Source organism: Microtus oregoni, unplaced genomic scaffold, assembly GCF_018167655.1.
Source record: "Microtus oregoni isolate MIOR12 unplaced genomic scaffold, Mior012 000019F_ref0000042, whole genome shotgun sequence".
Classification (NCBI taxonomy): domain Eukaryota; kingdom Metazoa; phylum Chordata; class Mammalia; order Rodentia; family Cricetidae; genus Microtus; species Microtus oregoni.
This window is the reverse complement of record NW_024543078.1, coordinates 4,846,445-4,853,274: the sequence shown is the minus strand read 5'-3', so window position 1 is coordinate 4,853,274 and position 6,830 is coordinate 4,846,445.

The following is a 6,830-nucleotide window of genomic DNA, read 5'->3' as shown; positions in this document are numbered from 1 at the left end:
GAAAATGGTATTTATCCTACCATCCATTCTTTTGAATTCTGTTTATTCTAAACACTAAATGTTGTAGGAGGCTGCTTGTTCATTTCCCGGCAACCCAGACTCCTAAAATAAGCTCACAGAAACTGTATTCATTAAATCACTGCTTGGCCCATTAGCTCCAGCTTCTTATTAGCTAGCTCTTACATATTAATTTAACCCATTTCTATTCATCTGTGCTTACCAGCAAAGTTCTGTCAGGCGGGGGCTACATGACTTCTCTCTGACTCCACCTCCTTTCTCCCAGCATTCAGTTTAGTTTTCCGGATCTAGCTCTGCTCTACCCTATCACAGGCCCAAAACAGCTTCTTTATTAACCAATGGCATTTACAGCATACAGAAGGGAATCCACAGCACCTCCCCTTTTCTGTTTAAATAAAAAGGAAGATTTTAACTTTAACATAGAAAAATTACATATAACAAAGTAGCTATCAAGCAAGGATTACAGTTAACAATATTTATATTTTATCTTTTATCATAACTAAGGAAAGCTATAATTATATATTCTTCAACTCCATCAAAGATTCCAGAAGGATATAATATTACCTAAGTAAATAGGAAGTACATTGTAAGCATCTTCCAAAACTCTAGAATTGACAGAGACATCTCACTGCTTGGATAGTCACCCGAGAGAATGTTGAGTGTCTTTGGTAAGACACTCCACTTGGAGCTTGTTTTCTTCTTGGCAAAACTGGCCTTTGTGCAGGGAACTGCTCATGCATCGGCCTCTGACAACATGCACAATGTCCGGACAGGACAAGCAGGATACAAGAAAAAAAAACTGTCAAACCTTGACAAGACAAGGTAAAACGGTTTTGAAAAAATTCCTGCCTCTGAAAATGATCTGTCAGTTACTGTAGGGCTTAGCCAAAGTTGGTTGCTCCAGTGTTGCAAATGAGACTTTGGGTGATTGCCCAGGTAGCCAGTTGTCTCTGTCATTTGTTGCACATTTTGGGAGTTGCTTGATTGCACTTCCTACTTACTCAAGTAATATTATTTCCCTTCTTGGGTTTGGATGGGGTTGAAGACTAGATAGTTGTAGTTACTTTCCTCTCATGACTTGGCCAAGTTATTTATAATATAAGGCTTAAACTCCTTAGGATAGGATAATTATTGAAACATCACGTTTCTTGCTTGATATTAGTTTTAGTGGTTGTAATTCTAATTTTTATACCTGATATTTGTTCTGTTTGTATTAGGCTTAGAACTCTCTTATTTAAACTAAAGGGGAGGTACAGTAGGAAATCCTACAGCCTTTAAGTTACCCGCCCGGTTGGGCATGGCCTCTCATAAATGCCTGTGGAAAGTGTGCCTTCTCTCGCTCTTCCTGCTGCTGGATTCAGTTCCCGTTCCCTGTTCATGCAGAGGACTGTGATCTGTGAGTCTATCCTAAATAAATAACCCTTTGTTATACTCAATTCTGAGCCAGAGTGGGATTTCTTTTTAGTGTCCATCTTCAACTAAAGGCTTGTTCCTAATACCTTCTCAGAAACACAAATGGCAGAGAATTGTCTCAGTGGGTAAATGTGGCAGAGAATTGTCTCAGTGGGTAAATGTGGCAGAGAATTGTCTCAGTGGGTAAAGGTCATTGCAGCTAAACCTGATGACCTGAGTTCAGTCTCTGGGATATATACTTCACGCATGCCAGTGTTTCTGATTCATGTTAAGGGAATGTGTTACAGCTGTAGAGTTGCGGAAGATATCCTGACTTATCGGGAAGCCAGGCTATAGTACAGGTCTGGAACCTGGAACTGCAATAGGACAGACAGCTGAGGCTGGGGTGCAGTGGGGGATGGTCTCCCCACAGGATATAGCAGTCCTGCTCTTCTGGAGAGTCACTACAGCTAAGCTCTGCTCTTTGTTTCCTGAAGGGAACATCCTAGCAGAGGTATCTGCTTCTTTTCCAGTCCAAGATGTTTCTCTTTTTTGCTATAGGAGAAGCCCCAGCAGAAATGTAGCAATCTCCTCAGGCTCCAGTGAAAAGTTTCTTTTTTCTGCTCAGCCTTGCTCAGGCCCGTTAAGGAGCATCCTAGCAAGGTTCTTCTGTTCTACTCCACCTTGCTTAACCCCCCAAGGGAGCATCTCAGCAAGGTTTTTCAGCTCATTCCCCTAAGGGACTTCCCAGCCAAGTTCTTCTACTTGGCAAATGAAGGTCATCACCCAAGACTCTTTTGAGAAACAGATTTATTTGGGAAGGAGTCCAGGAGAGTGGCTGCATCTGCCAGGGAAAGATAAACAGTGGCCTTTAACTGAACAGAAAGAGCAAAGAGGCTTATATAGGGCTTATTAGGACTGGAGTTTTCCCAGGCAGAAGAGGGATTGGTTAGTTTTGTTGGTAAGGGGCAGAGATTGCTCTGACTTCATGATCAAACTATGTTTCTTTCACTGGTCCTTTTTAGCTTTTTGACTCGAATCTTAGGACCAGGACATATTTCTTTAACTGGTTCTGATTCTAGGGACAAAGTGTTTTTTCAGATTCAGGGCACGTGTCCTGGGTTCAAGGATAAAGGTGTTTCTTTCCCCGGCCCAGTTCTCAGATCCAGGATGTGTTTCTTTCACTGGCTCTGGGTTCAGAGTCAGGGTACTCAGTGATTGGTTGGTTTCCTGCTCCTGTTGTCCCTTTTGCCCTATAATTATATACTACTGTATGTCACACACTCACATACATGAATATTTTTGTAACTGAAATAATGGCCAGTGAGGTCACTCACCTGTTTAAGACTCCCAAACTTAACTACCTCAGTTTGTTCTCTAGTACTGACATAGAAGAAGTAGAGAATACACACCTGTAAGTTGACCTCTGCCTGTCACATGCACAACATGGTACAGGTGTTTGCATACTGTTAAAAATTTCTAAAGAAATGAAATTAACAAAGCAAACAACCAAAATATTGAGAACCCAGGAAATGATTTTCCAGTTGAAATTGATACATTGTTGCATTCCATGACATGTCACTGTTCAACAACATAATGACAGTTTCTGTTTAAATCTTTTATTATTTTATGCCTGATTTAAAGATAGGTCATTTTATAAACATATCAAGTGGGCTTAGTAGTGCAGTTTGGAGACAGGCAAATGCATCTTGCTGTGTTTGAGGCTGTCATGGTCCACATAGTGAGTTCCAGGATACTCATGGTCATGTAGAGAGATCCTGTCTCAAGCAATAAGAAGGGAGGTCAAGTTCATGAAGACGAAATCTACAGAGAAAGCTGGGAACTCATGAGCTCTAGACCGACAGTTGTGCAGCCTCCAAGGGACAAACTAGGCACTCTGTATATAGGAGACAGTTGTGTAGTGTGGTGTATCTGAGGGGCCTCTGCAGAGCTTATTCTCTATGACGGGATGTCGTGTTTAGCCTTAATGCAGGGCAGAGGGGCTTGGGCCTGCCTCAACTTAATGGTCCAGGCTTTGTTGACTCCCTTTGAAAGCCCTTACCCTTTGGGAGAAGTGGATTGTTAGGGGGTGAAGAGGCAAGGGGGACAAGAGGAAGACTGGGAGGGAGAACTGTGGTTGGAATGTAAAATGAAATTTTTAAAAATAAAAGTAACTATAGCATATATCACGTGGAATTTTTTTCTAACTTAATCTGGAGTCATCTCTGCTCAACCCTTCATTATCTTCACTCACATCAAGATGTGTATGTTAAGAATGGCAATAAGCGCCAAGTGGTGGTGGCTCACACCTTTAATTCCAGCGCTCAGGAGGCAGGTGGATCTCTGTGAGTTCGAGGCCAGCCTGGTCTACAGAGCAAGTTCCAGGACAAACTCCAAAGCTACAAAGAGAAACCCTGTCTTGAAAAAGATACATGCAGAGTCCATTCACAGAGGTAAAGAAATCCATTGAATCATTCAAAGACCATGTAGCAGGGATTTTCTTCACCTCCAAGTGAGAGAAGATAGGTGTCATCTTCATCTTCAAAATGTAATGATATATTTAGGTAATGAACATTGTCTCAGCACTTCTGCTATTGGATACCCACTTTGGGTTCCTACCATCCTCATCAAGTGGCTCAGAACTACCTGTATTCCAGCTCCAGGAAATCTGATGCATTCTTGTGGCGTCCTTGAGTACCAGATATGCAAATGGTATAAAGATAAAATTTTAGATATTTTTATGTATTATAAATTTCTCAATTATAAAATAAAAGCTCAAAGAAATCCCTTTTAAAAATATGAAGTCAGATAGATGATAGATAGATAGATGATAGATAGATAGATGATAGCAAGATAGATAGATAGATAGATAGATAGATGTGGTTTAAATGTGTGAGAGGGAAAGACTACATATTATAGAAAGGGCTTTCTTTGTGTATATTTTTTATAAATTTAAATAAAAATAATTTGATTTAGGTATATTGTCAGAATATAGTCCCTAGAATGGAAACTTCTAAGTGCTTGGAAGAACACACCCAAGAATACAAGAGTCTTATGACCTCAGTTTCTTCAAAACACAAAATCTTGGATTTTTTTTTTTTTGCATGTGTGCATGCTCCTCCCAGGTGCAGAAAATAAGAGTGAGTTTACCTCAGATTACTCATTATTGCTTGCTGTTGTTATTCAATTAAATGTTTCAACTATCTTTTCTAGGCCTATATGAAAAAATGTGTTTCCATATCTGGCTTGTTCTTGTCATTGTATACAGTTTGAAGGTATGAGAAGTTTGAAGTTATACCATTGACTGCTTTTGTTGTTGTTGTTTGGCTTTTTGAGACAGGATTTCTCTGTGTAACAACACTTAAATGTCCTGGAACTAACTCTATAAACCAGGCTGGCCTCGAACTCACAATGATCTAGCTGCCTCTACCTCTCAAGTGCTGGGATTAAAGGTGTGTGCCACCACCGCCCTTCTTAACCCTTAGTGTCTTTTTTTTTTTTTTTTGATTTTTCGAGACAGGGTTTCTCCGTAGCTTTTTGGTTCTAGTGTCTTTTTTGAGGTATAGTTTTGTATTGTAGTTTATTGGTCCCTAAATGAAGTTGTCTGTTGTGAGAGACTTTAGTCTGCCTCATTTACGGGCTCCATTCTTCCAGGTCCCGTCTAGAATGGTGACGAGTGGCACCTGAGCAGGAACCAGGTTGGCTTAAAAAGAAGAAAGTGGGGTCCTCACAGAAGATGACAATAATGGGGCAAAAGCCATGAAAGACTGATTTTCTCTAACTTGTGAATCCCTTTTTTTGGGGGTTTTTTTTTTGGTTTTTTTTTTTTTAAGACAGGGTTTCTCTGTAGTTTTTAGGACCTGTCTTGGAACTAGCTCTTGTAGACCAGGCTGGCCTCAAACTCACAGAGATCCGCCTGCCTCTGCTTCCCGAGTGTTGGGATTAAAGGCGTGCGCCACCACCGCCCAGCTATGTGAATCACTTTTTTCATGTGCGTTGGTGTTTGCCATGGGCTTTGGGTCCCCTAGAACTTAAGTTACAGACAGTAGTGAACTACCATGTGGGTGTTGGGAATCAAAGTTGGGTCCTCTGGAAGAGCAATCAATACTCCTAACTGCTGAGCCATCTAAAGCATTTAAAGCACAAACATTACAACCACAACTATTCAACTGCCTGCAAGTTACTTATAATTATAATCCCTGGTTTCCAGAAGAACCTTAGATAAAGTATGGGACACAATCTAAAATAATATTGAACAGAACATGAACTAGGTGAAAGGCCTTCTTTCAGGCTTCTATTATTCAATATGGATGATATCTTGCTAGTCACCTCCAAAAAGGAAGAGCTACAATCCATGACTCAGGACTTGCTATGTAAAAGTGGGCTCATCATTACACCAAAAAGGTACATAGATTAGATATTGTGCAATGTTTGGGACAACTGGTTACTAGAACAAATTTTAGACCACAAAAAAAAAAATCCATAAACAAGACAATTTAAAAATCAGTTAACGTTCAGAAATTGATAGGGTGTATTTAACTGGATACATCCTACTTCAGGAAACTATTTAAAACTCTAGAAGGTGAGACATCATTACATATATGTATTATAATTTATATATATATATATATATACATATACATATATTATCTCCTGAGGCAAGAAAACAACTATAGCTATTTGAATCCAGACTAGAAACAGCATTCGTGTATTGTGAGGATCATTTGATGACTAACTGGCTGGTTTTCTCCCAACTTGACATGAGCAAGAGTCAGAGAGGAAGGAGCCTCAGTTGAAGAAATCCTCGGTGAGATCCAACTGTACGGTATTTTCTCATTTGCTGGTCATTGAGGGATGGCCCAGCCCATTGTATTTCCATCTCTGGGCAGGTTGTCCTGGCTTCTATAAGAAGGTGGGTTGAGCAAGCCATTGGAAGCAAGCCAGTATCAGCACCCGCCATGTTCTCTGCATCAGCTCCTTTTTTCTGGGATCCTGCTTTGTTTATGTCCTGACTTCCTTTTGTCATGAACTGAAGTGTAAGCCTAATAAACCCTTTCCTCCCTAACTTGCTTTTTGGTCATGGTATTTCAGTTGCAGCAATAGAAACCCTAGCTAAGACACTGCCTTTAAACTTATTTTCGGGCTGGAGAGATGGCTCAGTGGTTAAGAGCATTGCCTGCTCTTCCAAAGGTCCTGAGTTCAATTCCCAGCAACCACATGGTGGTTCACAACCATCTGTAATGAGGTCTGGTGCCCTCTTCTGGCCTGCGGGCATATACGTGTATACATAATAAATAAATTACGAAAAAAAAACTTATTTTCCCCACTACTTTGTCTTCTATAGGTATTATAGCACCAGAAGATAAACCTGTGGAATGAAAATATTTACACCATAATGGTCAGAAAATGCTAAGTGTGTT